This window comes from Monodelphis domestica, chromosome 1 (assembly GCF_027887165.1).
Source record: "Monodelphis domestica isolate mMonDom1 chromosome 1, mMonDom1.pri, whole genome shotgun sequence".
NCBI lineage: Eukaryota > Metazoa > Chordata > Mammalia > Didelphimorphia > Didelphidae > Monodelphis > Monodelphis domestica.
This window is the reverse complement of record NC_077227.1, coordinates 191,880,682-191,896,191: the sequence shown is the minus strand read 5'-3', so window position 1 is coordinate 191,896,191 and position 15,510 is coordinate 191,880,682. Positions and strand designations below refer to the sequence as shown.

Sequence of the window (15,510 nt, the reverse complement as noted above, 5' to 3'; positions counted from 1 at the left end):
CCAGATTTAACAGTGATCATGAAGGCTGCTTTTCCCTAACTGGGCTACAGGGGGAGCAGTGGAAGCACCATTATCTATTGCATTATATTTCAGCACAAAAACAAATATCTCTAAAAACCTTAAACATGAAGGGTTGCCTCCCCACCACCTTATGCTTCAGCTGCTAAGAGAGCATGTGAATTACGTGGCTATAGACATAATTGGAGTACGTGGTTGTAATTCCCTGAAAGAACTTAAGATTCTCTTTTCATCTTTATGTATTGCCTCTATGATTACACATCCCATTAAATATCTATATATAGCACCCATGCTTCACCATGACATTCAGCTTCTAACAACTATAATTGCAGGTACATCATTCCAGGAAGTGGCTCACCTGGGTGACCTGGACATGAAACAGCCTCCACTATTTAAAAAATAAGGCAGAAGCCATGGACCTCTGGAATGCAGCAGAAGACTAATCTGAAGTGCTGTGGTCATGTTATTGAGCAAAGGCTTCAGGCAAACAGAGTAAGAAATGGAGCCCAAGGAGAAAAATGTATAATTTAACACATTATTTTTTAAAAAACGATTTACATAATACATTTGGGTTTTGACACAATGGATGCTTCCGGAAACACACAAACAAATGTCCTTAAAAAGTTTACTTTCCAATATACATATGATGAAGGGTAAATTTTGTTTTAATTTTTATTGTTATCTGTTTTAAAATCATGTATATTATCTACCATATCCCTCTTCCTCATCCTTTCCCAAAGTCATCAGAACTGGTACAAGGAATTTCTTTAAAGAGGAAGAAAAAAAATGTTCTGCAAAAGTAACCAAAATATTGAAAAAGGGGACAGCTGGGTAGTGTTGTGAAAATTTTCACCTTTTAAGAGTATTATAATATTGAACAATGGCCACCAAGGAATTTACTTATGAAATTCCTAAAATGAAACACTCAAGTCAGAATGGAGTAAATATACTAAATGTTTCTTTTTTTAATTTTTTAATTCATATAATTTCAGAATGGAGTTTATGGAGGTTTAATCACAATGAGTGTAGGGAAAAGGAGAGGGAGAGGAGAGAGGAGAAAAGGGAAAGGGGTTACTCAACCTCTGACCAAGGCAGAGGGAGTTTAGGCCCAAAGGGCCAATGGAAGGAATCAGTCCTTGACTCACGTGACTGATCTGAAGGGAAGCTGTCTGTGGGCCTCCTCTCTGTTCAAGCTTCTAACACGAACTGCCCTCTAGCCCTCTCTACAGGAAGTGAGCGAATTCCGGAGGCTGCTCTCTCCGTCACTTCCTGTGCCTCACACGTGCCAATGGTGGCTCAAGCTTGGCTTAGGACAGTCCAGGTGGGCAGTTAGTTATTTCTGATTTGTCATTGACTAGCACATGCCCGTGTAGTGTGTATGTGCACAATTTTGGGGTGCTAGACCAAGATGGAGATTTTAAAATTCACAATCCCCCCTGATGATGATTGGGGGACTAGTCTCCCCAATTGATCACTAAACATAAGCATACTGCACCCCATAAAATTCTAACTGTAAGTGTATACAAAAAATTTACCCACTAAGAGGAAAACTATAATAGTTGTAGATATGGGGAAATAGAGGAGAAAGACAGCAAACCAATGTTTTGCTGGGCGCATTGACAAAAGCCAATTAGGGGGCAGTTCCCTTTGGCATAAGAGTGTACATTCAAAAAATGTTCAATCAATCACACCCCAAGGTTCATTCTGGATCTTCCTGTAGTGAAAAGGTTTAGATATCTTTCTGCAAACAGTTCATTCTCTGGATTCAGTTAGTTAGCAAGCTTCTTCTCTGAAGATCTATCTTGAACCAATTTCTCTTACCAATTGATTCATATACCTGAGCCATGCATCCCTAAGTGATCCCGGGTTTTTTAATCACCCTCTTAACGGGGGGAATGTAAAAAAATATTATTATTTTAAATTTCAAAGTTTAAATTCCTTTTGAGAAGAATTTTAGGTAAAAATGAAGATGCTACCTCTCTGAATCCAGAACTGAACTGTTGGAGAAGCCACCATGAAGAAGCCTCCAGACCACAAGCTGCACAAAAATGAACTTTGGGTGTGGTTGATTGAACATTTACTTATATGTATACTTTTATGCCAAAGGGGACTGCCCCCTAACTGGCTTTCTGTCAATGCATCCAGTAATTATTGGTTTTGTTCTTTTTTTTTCTCTTATCCTCAAATTATTATAATCTTTAAATTGATTATGTTTTTATGATCCTTTGGGGAAGGACTTCTTCCCAGAGGATTTGAACTCTGGACTTCAATCCCCACAAGCCCTTGCTCCACTTCCCCAAAATGCTTTGTAATCTCATGGGAATTCTGATCGAGGAAGGATTTAAGCTGGTGGGAAAGGCTCTCTCTTTTTGGCTTTTTTGGACTTCCGTTTTGGAGCAGAGGCATTTCTTCCATGATGTGAGGTTATTTTGTCTAGGCCTCTGGCCTAGGCACATGTTTCTTACTTGTATATTCTTTAATCCTTAATCCTTAATAAACCTCTAAAAAATATAATACCCCTTGCAGAGAGAAACTAATTTCTACCTGCCTCGGTCTCCCCATATTCCTAAATTTTAGTCTTTACAGTAGCTCAGTGGCTTGAGAGCCAGGCCTAGAGATGGGAGGTCCTAGGTTCAAATCTGGCCTCAGACACTTCCTAGCTGTGTGACCTTGGACAAGTCACTTAACCCCCATTGCCTAGTCCTTACCACTCTTCTGCCAGTCCTCTTAGAACCAGTACAGAAGTATTGATTTTAAGATAGAAGGTAAGGAGGGAGTAGGGAGGAGGAGAAGGAGGAGGGGGAGGGAGAGAAGGGGGGAGTAGGGAGGAGGAGAAGGAGGAAAAGGAAAAGGAGAAGGAGAAGGAGAAGAAGAGGTGAAAGGGAAACTTAAGGCACAAATTTAGAAGATAATAACTTTAAAATATCTATTGAATACCTATTAGATTAAGCCACATTGATAGGCCCTGTGGGGGATACACACAGAACCAAAGTCATTGCCCTCAAGGAGTTTATAATCTATTAAACAATAAGAGGTTGAAACCATAACAAGAAAATTAAAAAACAACTTTACTGGATTGTGGAAAAATCATTGCATTTTGTATTTGTTTTTCCCAGTGAATATAAAGGGAAAACTTGAATATACTATTGAATATAACTAAAAGACCATTAGTCTCCTTATTTTATATACTCTACTTAGAGGGAGCATGATGTAGCAGAGATTGTTGGATTTGGAGACAAAGCATAAGGGTTCTGTCTCTCACTACATGTCAATCATGTCTGGACATTGGCATACTCTACCATGAATTATCATTGATCATTCCCTTTTCTTCTGGGGAACCAAATGGTCACAACCACAGGGTCTTGAAGGAACAATTTATGAGCATCCTTATGCTGTCTCTGTGATCATAGAAGCCACTTAAATTATTGGGGCCTCAACATCCTCATCCACAAAATCAGAGGGTTAGAACTCAAAGATCCTTGCATCTCTAAAGGAATGTCTCTAAATAACAGTCAAATCATTTCTTTACCACTTGAGTACATGATAAATGAATCAAAGCTTTTGAGATCTAACCCTACCCAGTTCCAAACCTCTTCCATGCCCATAAGCCTCTGCTCTCCCTAAAGGTAGCATTCCTACTACTGATTTCTTTCCTATGAGTAACATGTAAATTAAATAATTAGGGATCCTAGTAAAGCTCCTGAGCTTTATTATTGAACTTAATGCTTCCTGCATGACAACTGGTCATTAGCATCTTTCTAGGAAAACAAACTATATCCCTATGTAGATATTACAGAAAACAGGAATTTTTCTGTAGTTTAAGTTCAGCATGTTTTTTTGTTTGGGTCTGTCATTTCATCAGTACTGATAATTTATGGTCCAATAAATTCTCTGGGAGACCTGAAAAGTTACACAGTAGGTACTCAGAAAAAGGACTTGGAAAAAAGTCTTCTTGATTCCAGACTAGCCTTATTCTCTATCCATTATTCCATGAGGCTTCTAAGGTTTAGTATCAACTCCTGTTTCCATAACCACTCTAGGGTCCTATAAACACTTGTTCCACACAAGCCCATTAGGTAAACTTAGGGCGATACAGTAGGGGAGCAATGTTTTCATAGGTGTAAGCCACTACCAGATGAGGAAACTCCCTCTACTAAATATAAAAATGTCATCTCTGAAACTTGTCTCAGAGCATGAGTTACCTATAGTCACAAAGCCAACATGCATAAGAGACAGCACTTGAACCCTGATTTTCCTGGTTTTCAGGCTCTCTTTCCACTATTCCATGCTGTCTCATCAAGGATTATAATTCCTGTTTTTCAAAGGAGAAAACAAATGTATAAAGTGAATTAAATGACCATGGTTGCAAAGGGAGTAATAGAGCTAAGATTTCAATAGACTGTCTGGCTCCCAAATCCAATGTCCTTTCTAGCAAGCCTTTTCCCCAACACATGAAAGATGGTTACCACAAGATAACTATGATGTGACCTTTTCTGTTATTTTCACTGTAGGGTTATAGAACAGAATCTATTTAAATCTAGTTCTCCCATTACAGTACATTTGTTTCAGGGGAGGAAAAAAAACAGCTGCACTTTCTGTACACATATCACAGTTAATTTGTTTTGCTCATTTCATTTCCACTAGTCGTCCCACGGCTCATTGTGCCATGCACATGATCCTGGCCACTGAAAACCAGCTCTGAATACTCAAGTATAGATACTGAAATGGACTATACAAAGTCCCAGAATCCCCAGGATGGTCACAGTGTGATGAGTTTTTTGACTACTACATCTCTTAGAAAAGCATCTGTTACAGTGCCTTATAGCAGAGAAAAAAATACACATACCAACAGTAACAGGGCCTCAAAATATTGTTCCATTTTTTTGTAGTTATTGATATATTTTTTTGAGATTGGATTCAAAGGTGAAGCAACCTTATTAGAACTGGTGACCATGGAAGTAAAGAGTAGATGTAAGGCACTACAGACATAGAGCAACATATTTTAGTGTGACAATGGTAAGGGAGAGAGAGTCAAAGACTACTCCAGTTTTTAGCCTGAATAAATGTAAAGATTGTGTTATGGTTATTGTTATAATGATCACAAAAAGGGAAATCAGGACAAGTGAATTTTGGGAAAAATATAGGATTAGTTTTAGGCATACTGAGTTGCTTACCCAAAACTACATGGAAGTATCCAACAAGCAATTGGAACGGGAGGGACTGGGAAAAATTAGGGCTGGTGATAATGTGGGAATTATTCATGCACTCTGATGTTTAAGCCATAAAGGGTTAGTTGGTCAGGGAAGATGAGATCACAAAGGGACAGAGTGTGGAAAGAGGATGGAGGGTGAAGAAAAGAAACTTGGGATGACCTCCCAATTTAGGGGATGAGTTTTTAAGATAGAGAAGGAAAAGAAGTGATCATGAGGTAGTGAGAAGAGAAAGGAATAGTGTCACAAAAGCCAAGGGAGGGGGTATTCAAAGACTGTAGAAGTTAAAGACGATGAGAACTTAGAAAATGTCAGTGGAACTGTTAGCTAAACCTTTGGTGAATTTCAAGAAAGCATTTTCAGAGTAGTGATGGCTAGAATAAGAATAACTCTTTGAATAACTAGTTCTAGAACATTGGTGATGAAAAGGAGTTGGGGGGTAGCTGGAGTGGTAACAGGTGAGGGATTTGTTTGCTTTTTAAGGATAAAGAGGTATACAAAGTGTAGTGAGCAGAAGCAGGAGAATATTAAATACAGTAACAGCAATATAGTAGGATGATCAGCTGTGAATGAATTACCTATTATCAGCAATACAAAGATCCAGGACAAGTCCAAGGAATTCATGATGAAAAAGGCTACCACCATAGAAAGAACCGACACAGTCTGAATGTAGATTGATGCATACCACTAATTTTATTTCCTCAATGCATTTTTCCCTAATGTAAGCAATGTGTCTTCTTTTACAACATGATCAACATAGAAATATATATTGTATGATAAGACACGTACAACCTATATCATATTATCTGTCCTCTTCGGGAAGGGAGAAAGTTAAGAGAGAGGAAGAGAACATGTATTGCAAACTGTCAAAAAATGATTATTAAAAGTTGTATCCACATGTAAAAAAAATTTTAAACTTTTAAAAAATGAAGAGAATAGGAAGCAGGTATATTGGGGAAATCATTAGATTTGGAATCAGGAGAATTAGGGTAAACATGCACAAAATAGAGGAAGTCTGGATACATTTGTAGACCAAAGGGATACAGCTAGTAGTGAGGGTAAAAAATTGATAGTGCAATTGGATATTGGATAAATGAAGCAGGAATGGGCTGGAGAGCACAGGTGGGTGATTGTGGGAGCATATTAAAAAAAGGATAACCTCACACCCTTAATTACCTGGGTGACCCTAAGTAACTCACTCAACCTAGCTAAGCCTCAATTTCCTCAAAAATTTTCAAAATCTACAAATTGAGGGAATTAACACGGGGGTGAGGGCAAAGGATTAGAGGTGCTAACAGTAAAATCTATGATTCCCCAATAAGAATCCCAGCAAACCCAGTTTCCCCTCTCTTCATTTGGTCCCCCATTAACCCACTTTTATTGAGAACTCAGTATACATAGAGAACTATACTAAGTATACATAAAGGTAAACAGCTTAATTTTTCACTAATACATTTACTTTCACAATGACCCAGACCTGTAATAAGTAATCTCCAAAAGCAGTAATATTTTGCAGTGGTGTTGATTGACAGTTGCAGGACAAGGTCTTGTTGCTCTAATCTTCACAGAGTGGAAGAAACACTGGCATTCACTGAATGCTTCTGTCAAAGGGACCACTGCCCAGGATGATGTATGACTGACAACTGCACAAACTCTTGTTCTGCACAGCCTTCTAGCAGTCAAAAATACACTGTAACTGTTGTAAACAACTGTGCTTCAGTTAGTTTTCTCTCAGGGGTTGGATGAGGTGCAGGAAGACAGAGAAGTCTTCTTTAAGTCATACCAAAGACAACCTTATGAGTTCTGTAAATTTTTCTGCTGTAATTTCTATCCATCCATCAGCAAATATTTATTGAACACATACCTGGCATTGCAAAAACAAAGGCATACACTCAGCTTTTGCTCTCAAAGAGCTTACATTCTATCCAGAGCTTATATTTCTATACTTAACTCCTGCATATTGGTGATAAAAAAAAATGCCTGCAGTTTTCTAACACCTTCCTTCTTGGAATCAAAACTGTGTATTGGCTCCAAGATAGAAGAGTGGTAAGGGTTAGGCAATGGGGATTAAGTGACTTGCCCAGGGTCACACAACTGGGAAGTGTGAGGACAAATTTGAACCCAGGACCTCCTGTCTCTGGGGCTCTCAATCCACTGAGCCACCTAACTGTCCCCTCTCCCCTTAATCTGAGTTGATACTGAGCCAAGTATGATAGGTATATCTTTTTCTTTGGTAGAGTTAGTACTTTTTGATGTTGTCTTCTTCAGGCTTAACTAGTCACCCATTTAATATGGAACAGAAGTTTGGTCTAAACATGGATACTAGAAGCAGAACCAATTTTAAAGGGAAATAAAAGGCAAGAAAATTGAAAAATCAAGACTAAATTTTAAAACAAAGTAAGAGGAGAGTATCAGAATTTGGGGGTTTTATATATTTTTTTTAATTTAAAAAACATTCCTTTTTAAATATAATAGCCCCATTAGTTCCATCCCTGAAGTTCATTCCAGGAGATATATCCCAGTATTGAGATTTCAGCCCAGTCTGAACTAGAGCAGGGGGATGAAATAGAAGATTTTATTAAAACCATTTTGAGGAAATACTTAAATGCTAATAATTTACTAAAATGCTTTCCTTATAACCAACCTTTGAGGGAAGTAGTCCAAAAATGATTACTTCTTTTCATATACCCTGGTATTTAGCAAAGTGACAATTTTAGTTTTTTCTTTTAATGATGTGTGATAGGTAAAGTACAACCTGTTATTTAAATTACTTTAAATATCCAGGAGAGGTTTCCCTCAGCTTCCCTCTCCCCCTTTCTCCCCCATTAAACCTTAAAGCCTTACCTTGATGAAGCCTGCCATGACCATTCGAGGTAAAAGTGAATGATCTCCCCTAGCAGTGATTACATATAACCCTTGTTTAACAATTATCTACCATCTTGAGTTGGTGATTTTTTTAGATGAATTTATCATTGTTCCCCTTCCTCTTCTGTAGTTCCTTAAAGACAGAGACCAGTTTTCATTCTAGTCTGGGAGATAATTTTGTAGCCTAGGGCTGATCCCATAGTATATACCTGAATATGTGGACTAGTTAATTCAAGGGATCCCAAGTTTCAAGGTTAGCAGAAATTTTAAAATAGATTATCCCAAAGACTTTGGCCCTCAACATTATTTTCCAATTGTGCAGAACAAAAGACTGCCAAGGGAGTTGACTATGGGAATCCACATTCTCTCCCATCCACCTTTGCCCATTCATAAACACTAAGCCCTTTAAAATGCTTCAAGTTGGGGACAGCTGGGTAGCTCAGTGGATTGAGAGCCAGGTCTAGAGATGGGAGGTCCTGGGTTCAAATCTGGCCTCAGACACTTCCTAGCTGTGTGACCCTGGGCAAGTTACTTGACCCACATTGCCTAGCCCTTACCACTCTTCTATCTTAGAACCAATACACAGTAGTGATTCTAAGACAGAAGGCCAGGGTTTAAAATAAAATAAAATAAAATGCTTCAAGTATAGTGACTACAAATTTTAAGTTCAAACAACTTGTTACTCCCAGGCCTAGGAACCCAACACCCATATATATGGGGTATGTACCACAAACACTACACTGCCAAGGATAACTCACAGTTAGGTAATAAAGAAGAAAGCTAGGGAAGTATATTCACTAAAGGCACAGCCATACTCCCTGGAGTATGAGCTATTTGGCACATGTGGCTCTGTCCTCTTTCTTTTTTCAAGAGATGCTAAACCTCCACTTCAGTCCTCCTCTCATGCCTCACTGTCTATAGAGGCTCTTGAGGAGACCCTGGTTCTGAAAGGTTATGCCAATGGAGTACAAAACCTGTCCAGCTGTACCAAGCTGCAAAGGTGTAAAGTACTGCTGGGCAACAAATTTTATGTTTGCAGTGAAAGGACCAATAGCCAGAGTTCCAAGGCTCATTACCAGGTTAGCCACCAGGTATTTTGTTGTTGTTGTTTATCCATAATGACTCAAAAACCTATTAAAGTATAGAGGAGTCACAATGTTAGCGGTGGTGAGTACAAGCTGTTGATATTATATATCTTTGAAGTGCTGAGTATTAAGTGCTGACAATATCTAGCTTTATCTGTATTTAGCTGGCTGACACATTTTAAGTAATGACCCCTGCAGTTTTAAGATGCAGTTAATTTGAAGTACTTAATACTTCACATACTATTTTTCTAATTTGTATCTTCTTTCCTCACAATAGTTTGTATGTGTTAATAACACACACAAAAGTGAAGTGAAATGGTATCTAATTCAAAACAAAACACTTCAGACTAGTATGGGAAAAAATTACATTCATTCTGTATTTTCCTTTATATATGCAGATAATAACTATCATATTTTGGTTCAATTTTCTTAAAATATTATTTAACATTAGAATTTTGATTGAATGCATATTTGCAATTATGGTATAAACTCTCAACTAGTCATTGCAATTCAGCCACAGTTCAGACATCCTGTTATTAAAGCACCTAATCTATCTTTGATCAAGTATGGGAAAGTCTTTCTTAATTACACTTAATTATCCTGCTCTCAAAAAAGTAGTGTATGATATAAAATTTTTATTCAATATTATGGTTATATATGGTAGATACATGACTTGGATAGATTTTATAGGACTAATAGGTATAGATAGGGAAAGTTTAACTGGAGATAGAGATAAAATGTAGTTGATATTTAATCTTAATGACAACATCTACATCATATTTAATGTAGCTGACATTTAAAATTTAAATATGCCTGCAGACTCAGTGAGAACAAACTATGGGTCTTATATGAGGTTCTTTGCAGTAACACAAAATCACTCAGATACTGCTATTATTGATTGTTATTAGCCTTACAAAGACACACACAAGATTCCAACAAAATGCTCAATAATTTATTAAACGAATTTTTATTAATCAACCAAAGGAATAACAATTTCTCCTAGATTTTTCTATGTACGTTTCCCATTTCTTATCAATTTGCATGAGGTCTCCTGGGCAAACAGAGCAAAAGAACTTAAGATCATGTCTGAGGAAAGGAAGGTTTGAGTGCAGGTCTTGCAAAATATGTTTCTGGTCATATTATGTTTTATATAAAAACTGCTATAGAAGTACAAGAGCAGTAAATGGTGATGAGGAGTGACTCAAATCTGAACACACCAAAAATATTAATGTGATACCCGAATGGACATTGGGTAACTCATTTCCTGTACCTAAGACCACAGTAGGGGTTCATACAAGTTGAAAATACTTCCAAAACATATGTTAAAGGATAGAAGTTCAAAATTTGAAATGAAATTTATTACTGCTGTGTGTTCAGTAAGATTCTTAATATCTCATACATACAAATCAGGTTACAGTGAAGTGAGTTAAGCTTATTAAGGGTTTAGCTCAGCAGCTGTTTTCTGGCATATGTTTTCAGCAGAAGTATAAAATAGAAACATGTCTGTCACAGTGAGGCCCCTCCCTAAGCCACCTTTCCCCAGGTCAAATAAGAGTCAATGTAACCAAGTTCTTTTACATCTTGTTGTTTAAGCTATTTGCGGACATACAGAGAATTTATCATCTCTTCAGAGGTAGAATATTTTAATTCAGACACTTCTCTAATTTTAGAGTCCAAACCCCTAGGTTAAATGTTAAAACTCTATTTGGCTATGTTCTGTAGAAATGTAGGTCTTAGAGATCTAAGGCAGACCTTTCTTTTGAATCACTAAAAAAGAAAAATGGGAGACTGGCTCTTTAATGAATTTCTAGAACAGTATTTTAGAGTGTTAAAAATCAGTGATTTCAATTGAGAAGTTAAGGTGTCTAGTGATTTCTTTACTAACCACACCCAAAGAGAGGGAGTAATTTTTGGTATGGCCTTTATCTATACTTTGAAAACACCATCTCCAGGCAGCGAGTAACCATTTTTAAATGTCCAAGTCAGTACTTTCTGGAATTGGGTAAAATTTTGAATAGTTCTGACTTGTTTTCTTATTGGCAATGCTTCAGATGTCCTCCTCCACATATGAAGTATAACTTTGCTCTTCCCTGGACACCCATCTCCACCTTTTCCTTCAAGATGCCAGCATCACTACAAAGTCTTCTCTCATTCACTACCTTGAGTGTCCCCATTGAGCTAGTTGATTCAGTGATTCAAGTGTAGGACTGGAAGCTGCAAAGTTTGATTGAGTTCGAGTTCTGTCTCAGACACTTACACCTATGTGATAAGTCACACAGGGATAGTCATTTCACCCCCACCTGCTTCAGTTTCCTCATCTGTAAAATAGGAATAATAAGCACCTACTTCACAGTTGTGAGAATCAAATGAGGTAACTCAAGAAAAGCACTATGCAAACCTTAAAGCACTATATGAATGCTTGCCAGCATTACTATTAATGGAGGCTTTTACTGGTCACAAAATGCCTTCAGGTTATAGGGAATGGAATTTCCTAGCATTAAAAATATTTGTATTTGTAAAAAATATTATCATCACCTTCAATGTATGTTATGTTAACCTTCACTACTCTCGATCTACACTCTTTGTTAAACCCTAGGTAGTTCTCTACTGCACCTACCCTTTCAATAGTTAAAGGATGTGATTTCATGAGTGTATATATCCCTTTTCTCACTGATAAATCCTAGGCTCATAGAATCATAGATTTAGAGCTGCAAGGGACATTAGAAAACTTCTACAGGGCAGCTAGGTGCCCCAATGTGCTGAGAACCAGGCCCAGAAATGGGAGGTCCTGGGTTCAAACTTGGTCTTAGACATTTCCTAGCTGTATGACTCTGGGCAAGTCACTTAACCTCCATTGCCTAGCTTTTATAGATCTTCTGTCTTGGAACCAATACACAGTATTGACTCTAAGATGGAAGGTAAGAGTTAAAAAAAAAAAGAAAACTTCTTAATAAAATGCCTTCATTTTATAGATAAGGAAACTGAGGTCAAGAAAAATCCAGGGACTTGCCCAAAGTCACACAGGCAATAAGGAGGGGAGAGGCAAAATTTGAACCTGAATCTTTTTGTCTCTAAACCCATTGTTCCTTCCAGTGTACTTATCATACAGGTTTATACTTGCATAAATATTTAAGATATCTGGGTAGTGCCTACTTCCAGTAAGGAATTCCCTACAAAAAGGTAGGGTAAAAACCAGCATATTTGCTAAGCATTCTATTAAACCCAATGTAGTTTATTCGAAAAAAGATTGGGTTTCAAGTCAGAAGATCTAGATTAAAAATTCCACTTGTTACTTAATATCTGCTAGACCTTAGACAAGTCATTTTTCTCATCTCTGGGCATCATTTTCCTCATTTGTAAAATAAGTCAGTTGTAGAAGTTGGCCTCTAAGATTGCGTCCAGCCCTAAATTTATGATCCTTTGACTATAGATTTTCCATTTTACTAGTTTCCTAATCTAAATTAAACATGGAAAGGCAAAACAAATTCAGATGAATGCATTTTTAATGTAGTCTACCAAGTACTAATTAATTGGCTTCAAAAGAGTTAGTGACTAAACAAGACAGTAGTTATGCATATGTAATGGTAACAAAGAACACTAGAAGGCTTGATGGCTGTTGAAATTCTCAGCCTTGGTAAGAAGATGACTTGAATTGTGTAACCAGAATTCTTTTATGGCATGTTCTCATAAGGAAAACTCCCTAGCCAGATGCCTGTTCCAACAGGTTTATCTATGCTTGTGAAAGTCATAATATGCAGTAGAGAAATGTGAGGGAGTATCACTAACAGTTTAACATTATTTTAAAAATGTATCCTGGTCCTAGCATATCAAATACGATGTATCTCTATTTCTGATTAAAAAAAAAAAAGTGGGGTTGGAGAAAGCATGAATTCTAATGGGTAATTCTGAACATATATAAATTAAAAAATGGGAATAACTGCATATGTAAAATTCAGTTTTCTCACCTATGGACTAAAATTTAAGTAATCTTATTACTTAAAATATGTTTAAATAGGGGGAAGCTGGGTGGCTAAGTGAAATGAGAGTCAGGCCCAGAGATGGGAGGGGTCCTGGGTTCAAATGTGGCCCCAGACATGTCCTAGCTGTGTGACCCTGGGCAAGTCATTTAACCCCCACTGCTTAGCCCATAGCGCTCTTCTGCCTTAGAACCAATACCCAGTATTGATTCTAAGATGGAAAGTAAGGGTTTAAAATATATATATATGTTTAAATTATGGGCTGAAATACTCACCATGGGAAGTCACTTTGTTCTTCAGAAGCAAAGAAGGCAACAAAAATAAGGGTGTCCATACAAACAGGAAAATTTGGGAAAAGCAGGGTACACAATACTGGTGTTCTGGAATTAATCCTGGATCAATATATCTGTTATTAGTTTTGTGAATCAGAGTAACTCAGTTAGACTCTTTGAGTCACAAAATCTCAGTTGGACTTCAGAATTCATTTAGTCAAACCTCTACCTAAGCAGAAATGAAATCCCTTCTATAATATTCTTAAGAAACAGCCATTTAGCCTCAGCCTGAAAATTTCCAACAAAGGGGAATTTAGGATATGTATAGATATATAGCCTAAATTTACAAACATTTACATTTTAATGGACAACAGCATGCAGATAAAGGAATATATGTAAAACACAGGCAAAACAGATACAGCTAAATTTTGTATTTTTGCAGTTTCCCATCCCATTGGATCAAGTAAAACAAATATAGTTCCTTCTCTAAAGCCAGTCCTTCAAATATTTGAAGACAGCCATTATGTCCCCAGCTGAGACTCCTCTCTTCTAGTTTCTTTGTTAAGGTCTTCAAATAATCCTGGGTTCCTTCCTCTAAGCAATTTTGGATTGTCCATGATCTCTCAGGATTTCCAACTGATATATGCAATTTATTCAGTAGTCTGCCTTACACTATATTAAATAGTTTAGATGCATTCTGCCTGAAGGCATCCTCAAAAGTCTTTTTCAATCCTCCTAATGTATTTGGGTATTTTAAAATTCTATAATCCCTTAATATATTTGGGTATTTTTGGTACAACCTGTTTTGTTTTTGTCCATGCAACTCCAGAATTTATTATAGTGCTTTCCTAGATGGCATAAAATTAAAATTAATATCCAATAATTCTAAGTATTATATTTTATGAGATTTGTTAATAATAACTTGAAGTAGAAGAAATAAAAGTACAAAAGTAAGAGCCTGAGTAAAGAAAAATTTTTCCAGCAGTGTACACGGGAAAAGAGAGAGAGGCGGGGTAACACCTAAACTTATTCTCCAAAATGTAAGGATGTTAACATGAGAATGAAAGTAGGATGTTAGGATTTAGAGTCCTGGGGAGCAGATTCTAATTATACAATGGAAGGCACTTAATTTCATACTGAATAGAAACTTCTTGAGAACAAGTACTGCATACATTTTGCACAGTGTCTGGCACCCAAGAGAACACAGCAAATAATCTGTGGGAGCCAGATTACTATTATTACCAAAAGTTGATAAATGACTAGATGCTAAGTATAGCTCAGCAGATGGTTAGCTTCACACAAAGGGGAAAACTTAATATTTGTATACACTGAAAAGTTTCCTACTTTAATTTTTTATTTAAAAGGTTGTCAAGGAAATTACTCAAAAGAGATGATGCTCAGTTCCCTTATTTGGGTGAAAGAAAGATTATATGAAATGATTTCAAAGTACTGCATAAAAGGAGCAGTAAAGGAAAAAAAGCAGATCTGAATCCTCTAATCCCAATTTATTTGGGAGTTTATGATTTCATTTTAATTTTGAATATGTTTTCTTTACACAAAACTAAATTCATAAACTTGTGAAACAAGTATCCAAAGAACTATAATAGGATCAAAGGATCATAGCTTTAGAATTGAAAGGGATCTGAGAGGTCATCTAGTCCAACTCCCCCTTTTATAGAAAAGAAAACTGAGTATCAGAAAGGTTAAGTGAGTTTCTTGAGGTCCCATGTAGAAGAACGTGAAGTCTAACTGCAAATGCATGTTCTTTCCACTGTACCCACCTGACACATGCTTTTTTGATTCCCTTGTAACTCAAACTTACTGACATGCATTCTATTAGAATGCTTATAGGCCAGTTGTACCCCTTCACAATTTAGTCATATCCATAGGTAGATCTTGTGTGTGTACATGTATATACACATATAAGTTTAAAGCTACCATAAAATAGGCAAAGCTTTTCACACTGTCTAGACAGCTGTTATTCCTTTCTTAAAAGAAATACCATATTCTGAAGGGATCCAAGAGAAGAAAACACTATCCACAAGCAAAGGACAAATGGTGGGAGTAAAAACACCGAAGATAA

General features: G+C 36.9%; 1 long non-coding RNA gene across 1 annotated transcript in view; it reads left to right on the top strand.

Annotated features, from left to right (window-relative positions):
• The window catches only part of LOC130456270 (uncharacterized), a 28,680-nt gene extending 17,853 nt beyond the window's left edge, over positions 1–10,827 (top strand). The window contains exon 3 of the long non-coding RNA XR_008914884.1: positions 351–10,827. This is a non-coding gene — a long non-coding RNA (uncharacterized LOC130456270). The remainder of the gene's footprint in view (positions 1–350) is intronic.
• Positions 10,828–15,510: the final 4,683 nt, after the last annotated feature.